General features: G+C 37.9%; 1 long non-coding RNA gene across 1 annotated transcript; it reads right to left on the bottom strand.

Moving 5' to 3' along the window:
* Positions 1–294: 294 nt before the first annotated feature.
* On the bottom strand, positions 295–18,562 carry LOC135744815 (uncharacterized). Its single transcript, XR_010530864.1, has 3 exons — positions 18,360–18,562; positions 1,654–1,794; positions 295–813 (listed from the first exon to the last, which is right to left on the bottom strand). It is a non-coding gene; the product is annotated as an uncharacterized lncRNA (long non-coding RNA).
* Positions 18,563–19,524: the final 962 nt, after the last annotated feature.

Consider the following 19,524-nt stretch of genomic DNA (forward strand, 5'->3'; position numbering starts at 1 on the left):
ACGAAAAAACCCGGAAATTTGTGAAAGTATCACAAAAAAGAATCAAAAAAGTACGTGCCTATAGGTACGTCCTTTTGTGAGACTGGGCTGGCCAGTGGGTGGTTCCTTACACTGCAAATGCATCAAGCAGAGGGCTGTTCTAGAAACAGTAATGATGTAAATTCTGAATCAAACATAACACAGCCGTAAACTTCAAATTTATTTTTCTCATTTATTTCGTTTGGGCTTAGGACAAATTTGCATTGTTGGAAAACAGCCTTACAAAAACAAAAACATGATTGCAGAAGCAAGAAAAATTATGAAAATTATAGTATTCAAAATACATGAGATTACACAGATAATTTTAAAGGTGATTTTGGTAACATAACATTAAATAATTGCTTATTTTACCCACAACCAACACAAAAGTATGAATTTGATTTAATAAACATCAACAACAACAACACTTTATCACTGGATACACATACTATATAGTAAAGCAATAAATGACAAAGCAAATCAACTTTGTAATAAACAATGTTTTAAACTTACCAAACATACATAAAAACTAACGAATTTAATCATAAAAATAAAAGTTAGTATTGTACGCCATCTCATATGTAAGATAATTTTACTACAGAAACCAACGTTTGCCCAGAACAGACAGAAGCACAATAACAGTGATAATGTAAAGAACAATAAAGGTCACATCTATAATTTTTGCCGCTTTGGTCCAGCACAGTGAGGCCCTCTTTCCAGTGTCAGATGTACCGGTTGACTCTTCATTTCCACTGGTAACTGTGTCTATAGGGTTATGTAAGTCTATTACACCATCTGTGGGAGGATATCCAACAAAAGTCTAGTTGTAGCTTTTCAGTTTTTTATATAAATTCTTAACTTGTGATAGCCTGGCTAACACCAGATCAGTCTCATAGAGACTGAACCATATGCTAATTTTCTCGTATTGGTTTACAAATGCCCAGAGCCGTTTATTGGGCGCTACGAATGTCTATCAAATGCGTCTGTACATAGCTCATAGCCAATTGTTTCAATTATACCAGATGACGTATGTACAGCTACATAAATTCAAGCGTCAACAACAACTTTTATCAGTATGTGTGCACACAGCTTAAAGCTATGCAACTAAACGGGTAGCTGTATATTTATATTGAAAAGTAACACAACTTAGTGGCACTGTGACAACCACAGTAGGTAGACTACAGGCATAATGACAATATGATTAATACCACTTACCAACGACGATGTCTAGCAGGTTGGTCCTTTAAAACTCTCTGACTAACATGTCTTGCCATATCCAAACATTTTTCTTGGATATAAAATTGTTTAACGCCAAAAATTGCTCTTTTTTTAAATCAACTTGCGTTCAAAACTACTTAGAACACTATCTAAGGCTGCATCGAAAAGTAAATTCGTGTCTGCTGCCATGTTGGATAAACAAAACTGCTTCGGTGTGTAGCATAGACATCGTCATCGTCTTGCTGCCCCCTCCCCGTTCTGTGATTTGTTCCCTATTTCAGGGGGAAAATTGGTCCATGGTTTCCATGCTAGACTTGCAGCATGAATAAATTTGCGCACAAGGCAGCATAGGAAAACCCAGGCTAAACTTGTGAAATAAAGATACAAAAAGTTACCCAGATCTGGGTTGACACTTACCATCTTGACCACTTACAACACCTCTGGTTTCCATTGGTATTGCTGATTCGTTCTCCTCTCCTTTAGCAATCAGAATTTTTACCAAGATGGTCTCCAGAATGCTTAAGCCAATTAATATAAAAATTGAACAGCAGTAAATCCCTGTGAAAATAACAAATACATTATCAAACAAATAAATAAATTCAATTTCTTTCGCACTTCATGTATTGTAGTTCTGGTCTTGGGGTCTCTGGTCACAAAGTGAACCAATTACAACTTGTGGATTGAACAAATGCAATGTTGGTTACAATAGCTGCTTTCTGAAATGTACCTTAGTTCAAGGACTATCCAATGAGGAACTGAATAGGTAACAATGGTATAGTATTTTGGTCTAGTATTTTGGAATATTTCCCTTTGGATTTACATATACTGTACGTTGGGAACCCTGTAGCCTCTTATGGAACGGCTGAAATTCCACAAGGGGGCGCATTTGTTCCTCAGACGTTGCACAATAAACATGACATCCGAATATATTCATTATAAATCATGAATGAAAAGTGAGATTCGAACAAATGTCTGTTAGTGAACTTATTGTATACACTATTTATATCGTAATTCGGTCAGAAACGTCAAGATTGTGAGATGAACAAATCGTTTTGGATTAAAAGGCTTGGATATTCCATTTCCTTGGACTTTTGGGGATTTATGAACAATTTGTTTTGGACAATTTCACCGAAGCGGATAAAGGAAAGATTTTGAAGGTAAGTAAATATCCTAAATCGGCGCCGCCCGGTTCAGGTAACTAACAACTAGATTACAGTTTTATGACTGCTAAAAATCATATTATGCTTTCTGTGTGCGCTTAATGGAATCCCAAAAGTCTAAGCTTTACAACGATGTGCCGCATGACCGTTTATTTTGAAGATTTAATGCTTCAAAGTTACAATGACGTAATGCAGCCTCACGTGCAAGGGAGGGGGTGTGCCGTGTACGGCACAGTGTTCCTTATCAGGTTAATAAATACCTTTATTGCATAGGAATGATGCTGAAAAATAAATCAGCTTATAAACAATATCACAAATACAAGCACAGCATAGTGTGCAATAACTTTGGTAAAAAAAGTCTCAATTTGCACACCATCCATAAACTATCTTACACTGCCTCCTCACACAGACACTGTGCAAAGTCAGGGAGGATGAGGAGCGCATTTTATTGGTTGCTCCTTATTGGCCCACCAGGAACTGGTTCCCCAAACTCATGCTCCTCGAAACAGCCCCTTTCTGGCAGATTCCCCAGAGGAAGGACCCTTTTTCTCAACGAGGGAGCACGCTATGGCCCTCGTCCTGACCTGTAGAACCTCCATGTGTGGTCTGTGAATGGGATCCGGCAGCCCATCCTCACCCCATGGCGTCAATATTTGACGCCACTTGACCATGCGTCAATATGTTACGCGGAGGGTATACCCTTCGCGTCATTTTTTGACGAACTGGGGACTTCAATACTATTGAGTCCGTTGCATTCTCTTTCCTATTTTCGTACCATTTTCTTACCATTTTCGCGTCGATTTAGGGTTAGATTTACATAATGACATCCCTACCCAAACCTATCCCTAACCCCAATGTCAGGCGACAACTGTTTAATTTCGCGTACCTAATAGTATTGAAGTCCCCAGTTCGTCAAAAAATGACGCGAAGGGTATACCCTCCGCGTAACATATTGACGCATGGTCAAGTGGCGTCAAATATTGACGCCATGGGATGAGGATATGTTGGATCCGGAGGTTCTAAGTGATTTACAGCAAGCGGTATCTAACACCATCGCTGCAGTGCGAGGATTGTCTATGAGACACGCTTATTTGCTAAAGTGGAACCTGTTCGTCATGTGGTTTTATTCTCATTAACAAGACCCTCGAGAATGCCCTATCAGCATTTTGCTTATGTATCTTCAGCATTGGTTGAATGTTAGGATTTCACCCTCCACCATTAAAGTAGATATTGCTGTGATATACGCACACAGTACCCTAATAAACAGTAGTCAGTGGGTCATCACAACCAGTAGATCGTAAAAACGATCGTACAAATCATCTTAGAATTAGGGGCCGTTTCCCAAAAGCTTAGCACTTGAAAATCATTGTAGATCTACGAGTGCTCTGGAGTAATTGTTCATTCATAAGTGCATCGTAAGACAACAGAGTTACAAGGTCACCTGCAGGACAACCAGCAAATTGCACTCCAGCAATGACGATAATGTATTGTTTTAAATGTATATTTATTTATTGGGATTTTACTTTAATATAATATATTTAAAATTCAAATGTGAAATCTAATTTAAATGACTAAACATAAATTAATAAAGAAGGAAAACATATTTGGTACAATTTTGGTTACAAAGTACTAGCAAATTGATAAATGGTTCCTACCAATTGCTTCAATAATTAATCTACAGTAAAAATAATTGTTTTGAAGTGAAATGGCATCTGATTAAGGAAACCAAATAAATATGTATGGTACAATGCAATAATCCCTAATAATAAATAAACATAGATAATAAAAACAAATAATAATCTAAACTATTATATAAAATGCAGAAGGCATTTCGCAGTGGGACGAGTCCTAACTAAATACGGAAAAGAATATTTCATTATGCACACATTAAAACACTTAAAAAGTCATTAAACAATAATGAAAAATATTATAAAAAACATTAGTGCACAGTTGAAGATCATTAGCCTAAACAAGCTTCTGCTACAAATTCGAGTCATTCTATAGGTGACATTTCAGCACTTGACAAAGGAACGCGACTTCTAAGTAGCACTTAAAAACCATCTGAGAGCGATCATTTAACGTGCATCTTTAGGAAACGCACTTAAATGAACAACGAATGTTCGTTAAGTAGCTCGTAGAGAGTGCTCTTAAGTGCTAAATTCAATCGTTATCAGGAAACCCTAAGCTGTTAACTGACGTAATCCTGTGGGCGAAGGTTAGTCAGAAATGCTATATATATATATATATACATATATATACATATATATATTAGAGCTGGGCATAGATTAATCTAGATTAATCTCATACAAAATAAAAGTAATTTTTTGCATAACATATGAGTTTGTGCTGTGTGTAATTATTATGTATATATAATTTAGAATATATACAAATATATATATATATATATATATATATATATATATTTATATATTTATATTTGTATATATTCTAAATTATATATAAATAAAAAAACGATATATAAATAAAACATTTCTTAAATGTATATATATGTATGTGTGTGTGTTTAAATATACATAATGTTTACAAACATCACAATCTCATATATTATGCAAAAAACCTTTTATTTTGTATGAGATTAATCTCATTTAATAAATGATTGACAGCTTTGACACCAAATGTATATACGTGAAAATCAGATGACATGATTTCACAACTTTTCCTTGGCCATTTAGAAATGTGAAGCATACTGTATATAGATGAACCTGGACATTCAATCCGTCGAAAAATCTCAAAATCGGCAAAATGGACTTATGTGGTTTTCATCGGACAGTGACTATATATATATATATATATATATATATATATAACAAAATTGTGAATATATTTGTTAAATTTAGGATATATAAATAAGAGTCAAACGAATGAATAAATAAATAAATATTGAGCAAATTTAAACACTAAAAAACAAACAAAAGCATAAGCCCACCTTCAAGGGTTAGAATGCAAAAATAGCCTTTAATATAAATAATTGAATATAGTAACAAATGTACTGCTTTTTTATAATACATTAACAAATGTTAACAAATGAGACATTATTGTAAAGTGCTAGCAATAATTGCATAGGCCTGTAGAAATATTATGCTATTTTTGGGGGTGTAAGGGGCTTTGGGATACCTCCCTGAAATAACTTTTTGTAGGTTGAGACGTCTGAGAAAGGACTTTGAGTACTAACTTTGCTTTAATGAATCAACTTTATTTAAAGGCGGAGTCCACGATGTTTGAAAAACGGTTTGGAAAAGGAGACGGGCCGACTACCAAAACACACTTATAGCCAATCAAATCAAATCAAATGCCGGGTTGCGTATGTGTGGGGCGGGTCTATCAACAGAAGGTCCAGATTCTATTGGGGTAGGGGCGTGTTTGTTTAGGCGATTTCAAATATCAACACTGGCTTTCAAACATCATGGACTCCGCCTTTAACATAACAGCCATTAGTGCAGATGAGATGTGTTATAAATGCATGATATGCAACTTATGCAGCTTGGCTAGGAAATAGAGACAAACTCACAGAGTCACGTAAGTTAGACTAAAGTTGTGATTGGGCTAGCCAAATGTCAAATAAAAAAGAACCAATGGGCTGCCGATTGAGTGTCTCCTGGGCATGTCTGTCCAAGGAAAATCTTATGCTAACTTTTTTGAATAATGCAGTACATTGCCACCGCGCCTTTAAGCGGCATTAATGAATTACGTAAAAACAGAAACAAAGAAAGAAAGCAACAGGCCGCGTTGCGCGATGTACAAGTGTTATGGGATGGTCAGACAAAAATAATGTGAGATGTATGATAAGTCTCACAAAAGTAGTGTGAATGATACTCTGTTTCTTGTGTTTCTTGAGTGGGAGTGGGTGGAGCCTGTTAAGAGATGATTGGGCCAGCCCAATGTTAGTATGGAAAATGAACCACTGGGCCGCTGTCCCTGATTTATGCGTCGGCCCACCAGGCATTTGCCGGGTATGCCAGATTACCAGTCCAGCCCTTGTTAGACTGAAAACCTGTCAAGTCTGGGGTATTTCAAAATAATTTTGTGTGTATGTGTCCTGTCAAGCGAAGCTTGTGTCCTATCTCTGACCTTGGTGGTCCACTCTGGCCTTTATCTAGCCTTCCACTGGTTCAGATTACAAGAACAAGAAAAAATGGGGTCAAATCACGTTAGGCCTATATTTTTTGTTATATATGTGGGTTGTTTTCTCCTCTGACATAGGTGTAGGAACGCCTTTCTGGTCCATTTCTCCCCAATTTAACCCCTGGGAATATTACATTTAAATATAAAGTAAGTTGTGGTCCCTTCTTGTCTATCAATGTGTGTTTATATTAAAACTAAAACAAGCGTTTGTTTTTTTCTTAAAAATTAATGAGTTGACTTGCGTGATTTCGGTTGGAGAGTTTCAGAAAAGGTCACATGATTTCCAGTAAGAGAACATAGGGACCATCAATGCTCACTGGTTTTTGAATTGCATTTATGGGAATTTTTAGGGAACAAATTTTCCAGTTTACTGGAAGGATTTTGAGTTTGACACAGCTTTAAAAATGTCAGACTCCCTGATTACTAAACAAGAGAGCTAAATGAGATGTCTCTGACCCACAGTCTCTGAGTGTAGACACTATGTGCTGTAAACTTACTGTATATTGCCGTATGATACTTTCCAAAAAACAAACAATTTTACACAGTATTTTATGCCTGTTTGTTTAATCTTTTGGAAACAAGTTATTACTGTTGAATTCTGACGTTTCTCGGTTTCAGCAGCAACAACATAAACAAACAGCTTTTGTGGATCAAACTTAACCTCTGGTAGACATCAGCATAGAATCAATAACAACAAAGTAATTTTAGAGTAGTTTATTTCTCATAGCAAGAGAAATAAATCACAAGCAAATTACCTTAGTTAAAATTACAGCTAAAGTGTATCAACTATTATACTGAGCTATACTGTGTAGAATTAATGTATACATTATAAGCTACAGATAAAGGTGCAAATTGTAAAATATTTGCTGTAAAATATCCAAAACCCACTAGGCCAGTCTTATATATTTTGTCCAACTGATTACTATCAATATCTATAATGTTTTCAACTACATGCATACCGAGAGAAAATTGCCATTCAAAACATTGACACGGGGGAGTGCAGTCTCCTTTCAATGACGTTAATACACGTGACCGTTTGTTACTGCCTCTACTGACGTAAAAAGCACATGACAACAGTAGCTAAGTTTCCATCCACTTGTCAATCGAATTATCTGAAGTTCGGTAAAAAAACTTATGCGAATAAAGCGGGTGAAAGTGTGTTTCCATCCAACGGCTTTAAAGCGAATTAAAACCTGTACGTAACGACGTCACATGCTGGTTTGCGATCAAATTGGTATATCGAATTGATTTGAGACATTTGAAGGTGTTTCCATTCATTTTCGCACTGAATCGCACAATATTCAAGCAAACATTTGCCAACAAAGTTTTGCTAGACAAAATGGATTGCGCCATACGACAAGTTATAAGTGCTTATGTGCCAGCTGAGCTGATAGAGACATATCAAGCTATAATAATAAGAAAATGACGTTAACATCAAATTGCTATGATGATGCAGATGCATGTAAATGCCCGACGACAACGGAGGCATTAACGTGAAATGATTGTCCGGATCAATGCTTAACGTAAATGAGAACGAAAAATATCTTTCCTGGGCTGTTAATATTGGAAGCCAATGAAACTACGAGGGTTCTTTGGCCGAGGATCCATCTCATCAAGGTCGAATTTACTTTTATTTTCCCTCCGGCACCGTTGCGAGATAACTCTCTTTTTTGAAACACGTGTCGCTGTTTGAGCGCATTTACTCCGGAGGACGTCCCACGTCTTGTCATAACCATTGTTGGACATTTCCTTCGCGAGTTCCTAATAAATAATGCCATTTCTTAGATTTTTGCTATCTAAAATAGAGCTGTAATCGGGCCTTAAAAGTTAGGCCTGAAATGACCGGAGCCCGACAGAATGCAGCCCGAACCCGAAAGCACATTTAGATTGACAGCTTTTTAAAAGCCCGAACCCGTTTACAGCCAGACATTATTTAAATGTGCACACGCAAACAGCTTTTATCAAGAATGAGTAATTTACACATGTTTTAACATTATTTATTAATGACTAACTGGGCTATACTTCTCTTGGAAGTTGAATCAAAGAAAAAAATAAGTCATATGTATTCTGTAACATCATAACATCTCGTTCTAAATAGGCATATGCAATACATTATAAATAGGCCAACATGCCAATAAAAACAATTATTTCTTAACAAATTAAATTAAGCTAATACATTCTGAATAAGATGGTTATTTGGGAATAACGAAATTAAGATAAAGGTTCCGTGGGATTTGCTTCGGCACTTTCTTTAATGCCAACATTAGTCTATATCCTCTGTCTAAATTATGTATTTAGTTATACATTAAAAAAACCTTTACTCACCAAGATTAGGCTACATTTTTGTTGAGGAAATTATTAAATCCACTGTAAATGGCTTCAGCGTGGTCCTGCGCTTACTGATAGGGCATCCAGCAGCATTGAACTTGACCACTCATTTACTGTGCAAAGGCGGAGCACGAGCCCGTGTAAAATGTTAGAAATGAAGCCCGAATCCGACCGAATGTGGATGGAAACATGGCTAGTGTCGTTGTCGGGCTACTCACTTGTTTATGGACTATGATTACTTTTTACCGTCTGCCGCTGGTTCTGTCAGCAAAGACAGCTCCCGTAAGGGTACGGGCCAACCAAACGACCCAAGAAGAGTTTGGAACAAGCCGAGAGAAAGAATGAGTATCAATATCAATGTTGCATTATCTGGATGGAGAAAGCTTCGCGACAACATTTAACTAGACAGAGATGCTGATCTTGCTTGTGTTTTACGCATTGGGTGAGTTGTTTTGATTCGTAACCAGGGCCTGAAGTTAACGTTTTTGACCACCTGCCACAGAGACTTTTTACCAGCCAGTTTTTTTTTTTGCCAAATAGTGAATTATATATAACACTGTCTTTATTGTATGAATTAAATATAATTTTTTTAGAGCTACAGAAATGAATTACTCTTTGTCTTAGGTTGTTTGATTAACATTAATGACACAGACTTAAATAGGTTAATAGAGGTTACTGTCTCTTTAAGACCAGCACAGACTGGTTTTTGACTCTCTATACATACACTTAAGACATAAAGAAATGTTTTATTAGAAAATGAATACTGTTGAGATCATTTTGTTTATATGTGCCCTGTCAAGAGCAGAAAGATTTTATGTACGCATGCTTTTAGGAACGCGTCTCTCCGATGTGCCCTATTGAGTCCCCTTAAACCCGCGCACGCACACAGAGACAGAGGGGGCACAAGCTGCGCACATAAACGCAGCACATACGTTGTTTTTCATTACTATATTCGCAAAATGTATGTTAATGTACTACAGTATAAGGCATAGTAGCGCAACTCTTTCTAAAGTTTACACATCAAGAGTTCTGATCCATCACAGCAGCACTACACATCAACGAGATTGCGATTGTACAGTAGCATATGTCAGCATTGCATTCTCATCCCATCTCACCAACAATTTAATACATACTCGCACATCCAAACGTAGTCAGAGAAGTGCTTCATCTTCTTTCCAATCGCATGAACGTTGCGAAACAGCGGTCGCATCCTCTCAATGAATCACTCAATTTGCATCAGTGATATGCGCAGGTTGATAAGAAATGAGCAGGTGCCGGTTACGAGTCATCCAAAAATATTTTAATGATATTCAGGCCACGGTCAGTTGGTCGAGTTTAAAAACTACTTTGAACAATTGCGTGCGGGGCGGGTTAGTTGAAAATGTCGGGCAGGAGTGGGTTGTTTATACAATGACCCGCGCATCACCAGTGATGGGAATAACGGCGTTATAAGTAATTGGCGTTAGTAACTGCGTTATTTTTTTCAGTAACGAGTAATCAAATAAATTACTGTTTCCCCCGTTATAACGCCGTTATCGTTACTGACATTAAAATGCTGCGCGTTACTAAAATTGATCTAACTGTAGTGATTTTCACCCGCGTATGCTCACTCTCTCAGCCAAACACTGATTTTCTCGTGTGTGTGTGTTGGGAGAAACATAACTGATGCTGATTGGTGTGTCTGTGTGTTAGAGGGGGTGGGAGAACCACATAGCTGATGGTGATTGGCTTAGTCTCCAACGTTAGCCAACCAAAGGCAGAGTTCACAAACAGGCACGCCCACTCGCACAGTCCGACTGAGTCTGAGCGAGCGAGCAGTGTAAAAGTCTGAGCAACTTTGTCACTTTGTCGCTAGATTTAGCAACTTTCTATCACATTAGCGACTTTATAGGACAAATCTAGCTATCTTTTCTGACGTGGTTGGAGACATTTGTAGACTGACATGAAAATACGCGTCGTTTTCTCTTCTCAACGAGCAGCGGTGCTGCTGCTGATTGTGCCCCATCTCAAAGCACTGACAGACAGCCCGGTCATCGCGCATCAATCACTCCGAAAACACCGGCGACAGGGTGATGGCAAGTACAACAAGCGCAAAGGTAGCGATCGCAAACACGAAGTATAAAGCACTACTTTTCCATTGTTGAGGTGAAAGGCAATAATGTTTGTGTAATGTGCAACTTATGCCCATGAAGAGAAACTCTCTCCACGTCTGTGGCAAGTAATTCTGATCTAATAAAGCACCTCAAATCGTCACATGCTGCCAAAAAATTTGTGATTTCTCTTTAGTATTCATTTTAGTCATTTAACATATTTAATTTGTAAGGGGTATTCAAGTTATTTGAAATATTAGATTTTTTTAAGTAACGCAGTAATTACTTTTCCTGGTAATTAATTACTTTTATAATAATGTAACGCAGTTACTAACTCAGTTACTATTTTTGAGAAGTAATTAGTAACTATAACTAATTACTTTTTTAAAGTAACGTTCCCAACACTGCGCATCACTGATTTGCATTGGCTACCCGCCAATGTGGCTGGTAGATTGACAGTGTTACCCGCCAATTGCAAAATCCACCCGCATTCGGCGCGTGGTTGGGTGTTAATTTCATGCCCTGTTTGTAACTCTTCAAAAATCATATGCTATTATATGGATCACAAGATTGGTGTGTAGACTGTAATCAGTGTGTCTTTCCGTGGAGATTTAATGCACATCAAGAGGTATTGTATTGCAATATAACATAACGCAACATTCAATGGTGTCATGTCAAAATGGTCATTTTCAGACACTTACTAGAGTACTGTACAATTTTACATCATAACCTCACAATAAGATTTGTACTGTCAATCCAATGGGTAAAAAGTCATTGTAGATTGTAAGTTTGAACACTCAATTCTGTGCTCTGTTAACACACCATCAAATTTGGACTAACACTGTAACATCTATGACTAACAATTTGAACATTATATATAACCTTACATCATGAAATAAACCGATGCCATAAAAACGCAACATTTAAGGTCTTGACACACCGGGACGTTTTTCGTGCGCGTTTATCGTCGGCGTTTAACGTCACGTTTTTCTGCTTTCACACCCAAACGATTTTTACTGGCGCTGAGCCGAGTGAGGTGCAAATTCACCCCCTGTGCATTAGATGGCGCTTAATACAAAACAGATATATGCCGGTACACAAGGGGGCGCAGCGAAACTTTATGCTTCTGTTCTGACACTCACTTGTCACACAGAAGAAGAAAGCCAGACGCTAGTCAATAACAAGTCATATGCTTGCTTTTAACAAAACATGGATATTACTAGTAGCAGCTCGATTTCTAACAGCAGCAACTGTACAAAGACTACCGTAAAACTTCAAATAATAGCCCGGGCTTTTATTTACCCAAACCTGTCGTCACACCAGGCGTCTAAAAGAGACAGGCGTCTATAAGAGACAGGCTTTTAATTTAATTGTTCAAGCATGACAGCAGGAGGTTATCACATATTACGTTTTATTTATAATTAAAGTGTGTTTAACAAATTAGTTTTTGTAAGAATAACATTAAATTAAATTATTGGCAGCATGAATAAAGCATTAAATAACGAAACATGTGACAGCAATGGGCAAAACAATATAACATTCCTGGTAAGATAACGGTAATATCCTCCGAACATATGAACTTGTTGCCCGAAACACATCAACAAGAAAGAATTAAGCTTAGGCTACCATGCAAACAAATGGAATCATGTAATAGGAAATGACTCTATTCATCACTATTATCATCATCACTGCAAGCCTCAACAACAAGTTCATTGGCGAATTCCTCCTCCTCGTCGCTCTCATCAACTTCTACCTCTCCGGCCTCCGCTAACTCTGACTGCCTTGCTTGTACTAACAGCTCCCGCCCAGATGCACAGGGCTCTCCCTCTTTGAAACAATGGATAAGGTGATCCTCGCTTCCATCAGAAGCTACTGTCAGGCCACATACCTAGGACAAGGATCCCGAAGTTAATTAAATATATTATCGGTTTCTCTCTCTCTCTCTCTCTCTCACACGCGCGCGCGCGCAATGTGCACAAGCAGCCGCTCCGTATCCAGCCTTTCCCACGCACACACAAACATGCACGCGCACAGCGCAAAAGCATACCTTGAAGGATTTTTTCAGCAGCTCCGTATCCAGCTTTTCCCATGCTTGGAGTACCCAGGCAACCAACAAGCGGCGAGCTGGAGCCCTCATATTTCCTCCAGCGGTGTACTCTTTGTCCACATCCCCGGCCATCCAGTTGTCATAGGACTCATGCAGGCTGGCTTTGAATGGTTGGTTCCATACGACATCAGGGGCCTGTATGTACTTTGTACAGCCACCGGGTATCACTGCTGTGGTTATGTTGTAGCCCCTTTTAAGCTCAGCTTTGGTTGCTGCGCTGATATGACAGCGATATGAATCCCAGGCGAGGAGACGAGGGGCGAAGTTGAGCTTTCCCACCACTCTCTGAAGCCAGTCTGCAGTCAGCTCCTCATTCATCCATCCATTTTTGGACGTGGCGATCACGACACCATTGATATTTTGCATCGATTTCACCTCTCTGATCCCCCCTTTGAAGACAACGTAAGGTTTCAATTTGGTCCCGTCTGCTTTCGCAGCCAACACCACAGTTAAGTGGCTTTTCTCATGGCCTGTGGTTTTCAGTGGAACACTTCGGGCACCTCTTGCATCCACCGTTGTAGAGCCCACCATATTAAACCACACCGCTGTTTCATCCATGGCTATAATGTTTTTCTGCTGAATTTTATTTTCTTTAATAATCCGCGTTGTATATGTGACAAAATTCACCAGTTTTTCAGTGAAGTGCCTCTTCACTGACCTTCTTCCTCCCCCCACCTCGCAGTCTGGCCCTTTTGTCGTCTTCCTCAGACAGACGTTGCAGTTCAGCTTTATTTTTACGCCATTCTCGCACTCTCTTTGGATCAACCGAAAAATGTCGCGCCGCGCATTCTCCCAAATTTTGTTCGGCAAATTTGACAACCTTCAGCTTAAAATTCAAATCATACTTTTTTCTTTTTGTCGCCATGGTGGTATTGAGAGAATTTAGAAAAACTTTAGACTTAAGAAAGTTCAAGAACCTAATGACCTGACGATTGACCTTGTTGTGTTGTTATAGTGATGAGTAACGGAACGATTGCGTCTCTCACGTGACATCTGCTGGTAATCAAAAATTTGCGCGTGCAATCTGCACCATAGAACTGGCTTAAACAGACGATCTGACGGGTTTTATAAGGGTGTTTTCACATATACACTGTTTAGGTCGGCCCAAATGACGTGTCGCTCCGAGTACGGTGCGTTTGGGTCAGTGTGAACACAACAGCCGCACTCGGGTGCGCACTAAACATCCGCTCCGAGACCGCTCTAAACAGGTGGTCTCGGAGCGGCTGTTGCCGAACTCTGGGGCGACCCACCTGTGGTGTGAACACTGCTGGACCTCGAGCCGAACCAAATACAGGAAGTTCTCCACATGTTTGAGCCACTGGGCTTTCGTTGTGACGTGAGCCGGGTGTTATATTGTGGGTTAACAACAAACAAGCCAATCCTGGTCCGTTGCATAGAGATTCGCTGTCTCTTTTACGTTTGAGCTGATGATTTTATAAATGCATAGCTGTCCTCCACACACAAATAGTGACATTACGGGCTTTTTAGCAAACGGCTCCATGAGAAAGGCTTTAATAGAACAGCTACGCAATTTCGCGTTAAAGCAAAGAAACTTCGCAAAGATGTGCATCGTTTATCTCCACATCTTGATAGCTGCGCTCTCCCTGTCAGGCTGGTTGTCATGGAAACGTGGGGGTGGTCATGAGACGGTAAGAGCTGTCAGAGACCAATGACAGCGCTGACCGTTGTCACATGGTGTACGGTGCGGCATTTCGAGTAAAGTTAAAAATATATATATGTGAACACGGACCGCACTAACTGAAAAATGATACAATGTATTTTGGTGCGCTCCGAGGCCGCACCAATATATGTGAAAACAACCTAAGATTAAATACAACCCAAAACTAAAATTAAAGAACAGGCTTTTATTTGAGACAGGCGTTTATTTACCCAAACCCGTCGTCGCACCAGGCGTCTAAAAGAGACAGGCGTCTATTTGGGACTCGGCTATTATTTGTAGTTTTACGGTACTTCAACTCACCATCAGGACTCACCATCAGCTACTTGACAGTATGATCATGTGAACCATGATCTTTTCAGATAAAAGCAAACTGTGCATTATTGTTGTAGTCATTATAATAACCATTTTGAAAACGGTGTGTTTATAATATAAATATATATATATATATATATATATATTCTTTGTACAAACAATATCTCCGTGAACTTAAATACATTTTTTAAATCAAATCTATTTGATTCGTTTCTTTTATCATCGGCTAATATATCAGCACTCTCCACATAAAATTAACTATTTTGATATAACACGTTATATCAAAATTAAAGCTCTTTTACAAAATAAAAGGAAATAGGTGATCCGATGTGTGTATTTTTAACTAATCTTTTACAAGCACTTTCTCTGTTAACAATTTTCTCACATTTCCTGCCAAATGTATTGTATTTTGTGATTTGGCTAAAGAAGTAGGTATGTAGTTATTACAATGAGGTCAACAATACTGATGTACAAATATATGCATAGTGTCAAAATGGCACGTTATTTAAAATTCGTTTTTTTAATCAAACATTTATTTTTGTGAATGAACTGCAGTTTGCAATAACAATCAGAGACATGACAGTAAAATCAAATAAAACAGGTGTCAGAAATGTTGGTCCAGAAAAGTCACAATGACTATAATGCAACTGAACGGTAGTGCAAATCAACATTTAGAAATTAGACATTTTCAAATGTATTTCTAAAATGTGTAAACACTTAAAATACATATGTAAAATGGTATATAATAAACATTAATTTGTGTGAACAAGAACTGGCAGAGCTGTAGAGCAAAAAAGTCACAATGATAGAAGTCTAAGTGAACGGTAGTGCAAATAAACATATGTATGAAATGTACATGTTCAACTGTATTTCTTGAATGTATAAAGATAAAAAAAATACCTAAATAAAATGGTATATAATAAACATCTATAGGTGTGACAAAAAACTGGCAGAGCGCTCCTTCTGTGCTCCTCTTTCTTCTGTGCACTGCTTTCAGTTTTTTCCCTTTAGCATCTTTTAATAAGAGGTACCTCTCCAGAGGTTTGTCTCGGACTGTTTTCTTTTGTTTAGATTGGACCTTGTCACGGCTGGTGCTGGATGATCCTGAAGACGTGCTTGCTGGGGCCTCCTCACTTTTGCTGGGGCCTCCTCACTTTTCCTCACATAATTTTTAGCAGAAATATTGCTGTGAACACTGTAAAGATAAATGTAGTTTTCATCAGAATCAATCTTTCACACTGAGGGCCATGCCACGATATCCATGAGGACAATATTTGATTACAAATGTAATTTAGATTCATGGTATTTCATCTGACTAAACAAATTAGGTTATCTATACACAGGACACAAATTAACCTCATAAAACCCGAGCTTTGGTTTGGCTTGCATTTTAGATATCTTCCAGCTATTTTGGGGTTAGGAAGAAGCAATTAATATAATAACCAAATATTTTTCTTTGAACATGAAGCAGTGTAATTGTCCACGTTAGTGTACAACAGGTTCTAGTTACACACAAAGTATTATGGTGCAAACAACAAAACGTGATATCACACGGTGTACATGGAACATGCCATGGTATGAAGTTAATCACTGTTCAATGTCAGTGCATTACATATCGTAATGTAATGCACCAATAAACATTTTTATTACTTGCACAGTTATAATGTAGATTTGCACTACTGGTCCGTTCAATACACTACTGGACTGTCTATTTCATACTCCCTGTTCATTTGCACTGCTGGACTACTTGAATTGCATCGTTTACACCCCTGTACTATGTACTGAATATTAGAATAACTATTCACTGCACAATAACTTATGCCATTGCACTCTTAACTGACTAGTTACAATCCAAATTCATTCATGCACTACTTACATATTAATTTCACTACTGTTCTGTATAGTTTAATTTATTATGTACATATCCATTTGTAAATTTCTGTATATTATGTTCATAGTACCACCCATAGTAAGTTTTTACATCGTATTACATAATCCTGCACCTACGCAAATACTGATATCCTGCACTTTTTATACTGCTTTTGCACTTCTGGTTAGACCTAAACTGCATTTCGTTGGCTTGTACTTGTGTAATGACAATAAAAGTTGAATCTAATCTTATCATATAGCCCACATAATCTTATCATATAGCCCACACAGCTATGTATTGTAATGTTCATATATCACGTTACCTTCGAAATTTAGTCGATGTTGTGAGGAACTCCGACACCTTCATAAACCTCCACAGCCTCGATGCGTCTTTGTGTGTGTTTACCTGTTCCACGTGCTCCGTAAGACCATTTTGTGCTTGAGCGCCACCAAGTCGTGTTTTACTGGAACTTCAGCAGCGCCAGGCACGTGAACAAAAGCGGCAATCTCATTGGTCGGCCAACTTTTAATGCCGCGTCAAACCAAAAAAACGCGTCCCAGGCGTTTTTCTGAAAATGACGCATTTGCGCCTCGCGTTTTACGCGTGGGTGTGTGCACTCACATTGGCGCTCGTTCTTAAGTCACGAGACGTTAAACGTCGACGATAAACGCGCACGAAAAACGTCCCGGTGTGTAAAGACCTTTATAAGACTTATTTATCCGTCAACGTGATTTCTCATTCCCGTCTGATTGATGGCCATCTGCTGTTGAGATAAAGACTACAAATCCCATAATTCCACGCTGCTTCAGAGCGTCATTAATCTACGTCATTTGTTGTTATTGAATAGTGGCCATCTAGTGGCAAATTCTACGTATTCCACCTTTAAATTTTTGGCTGCCAAATCTGCACATTGGTGGTCCATGTGTGCGCCCTCTCCCCTCATTTTTTAAAATCTAAAACATTTTTATTTTCTTCAAGGTACTTGTTTATAAAGGTCAGTTAAGTTACTAGCCAGACACATAAACAAGAACAGACTGGAAGTTAACTTCAGGTTAGGCGCATAACTGCGGCAACATGCAAGTCCAATGAAACTGTCTATAGCTAATTTCTTCAACCCCTGTTCCTGAAAGAACATATTACTGCAGTTTAAAATTAAATTAAATGTAGTTTCTCATGTTTTTCAAACTTTTTGGGGATGTGGCCCCATTGTGTATGGTGCATCCTTTTGTGCCCCCCCAAATTTGATGACATAAAACATTACAAAACTTATAATTTGAATGAAACAATACCTATTAAATTATACAATGTAGTGTTGTTAGTTAGCGGCCTTATTTTTCTGAGGTTTAAAAACACTTAATTTATAATAAATTAAGGCACCATCTCAGGGCCCCCAGTTTGACAACCGCCGTTGTAGACAATCATGTAGACTTACCAATTAATGGGATTTTACTGGAGGTAGATGCCAGTCTGTCATTAAGAATCTGCAGTAACACGGAAAGGGACAGCAGTAAAGTCACTTTAAAACCCAGCTTTTCTCCTGCAGATACATTTATGAAGAAGGATGCCACATCCAGCACAAGGAAACAAAATACTGGAAAAATTAAATTGATGACATACAACAGAGGTCTCCGCTTGATGGTGATCTGCAATGTAGAAATGAAACTACATGAAAAATACAGAAAAGTGAATCTATCTGTCTGTCCATCCATCGATCTATCTAAAAAGGCAAAGCTACTTCTTGAATTCTAGGAACAAAAGAGATATTTTGATGTTATTCTATCTTCACTTCATCTCCTGTCTGATTTTCTTTGTGATTAAGCAGAAATTAACTCAAACTCAGTTAACATACAGTCATTTACTCAATGTAGATCTAGTGAAACCTACTGCAAGAATTAGTGAACAGAAAAACTATCAGGAAATAACTATACAGAGTATTATTGTTAAAGTCATGATGGTTAATGATGTGCCCTTTGTTATGTACCTCATATATCTTTTTGCTTGAATATTTTTTAATTATATATATTTTTATACCAAGTAATTCCCATTCTCCTGGGATCTGTAGTGGCTGATAATCTTGTTCATTTGATTTAGGAAATATTATAGTATCTGTGGGTACAAAAAAAATCATTAATATACATTAGAATTGTATTAAAATAATGGATTACTTAAATTCTTGGAGCTTTGCAATGTTGACAAATAACATGATTCCATTTTAATATACAATTATTTGTTCAGCTGAAGAAAATACGTGTTTATACTTCTGTTATTTCATGAGGGTGAGTAAAGTATGAGAGATACCCATATTTGCGTGAACTTTTCTTATTAAACAAAAAAGTGAACTATAAAACATATTTCTTCCATGTGTTTGTTTGCAGATTTGCGAGTTTTATAATTACCTGTTTGCAATAAAGACAGAATGGTTAGGTTGCAGATTTGTGTGTCAAAGGGAAACTTGTACAGGTCCATGCTACAGGCAGCGGTCAAAGATAAAAGATCAACCTTGAATATCATGCCATAATTATATAACCTGACATATGGATACTCCACTGTTGCAAACTCTGTCTTGATGCTAAATAAACAAAACAAAACAATACTGA

Source organism: Paramisgurnus dabryanus, chromosome 3, assembly GCF_030506205.2.
Source record: "Paramisgurnus dabryanus chromosome 3, PD_genome_1.1, whole genome shotgun sequence".
NCBI lineage: Eukaryota > Metazoa > Chordata > Actinopteri > Cypriniformes > Cobitidae > Paramisgurnus > Paramisgurnus dabryanus.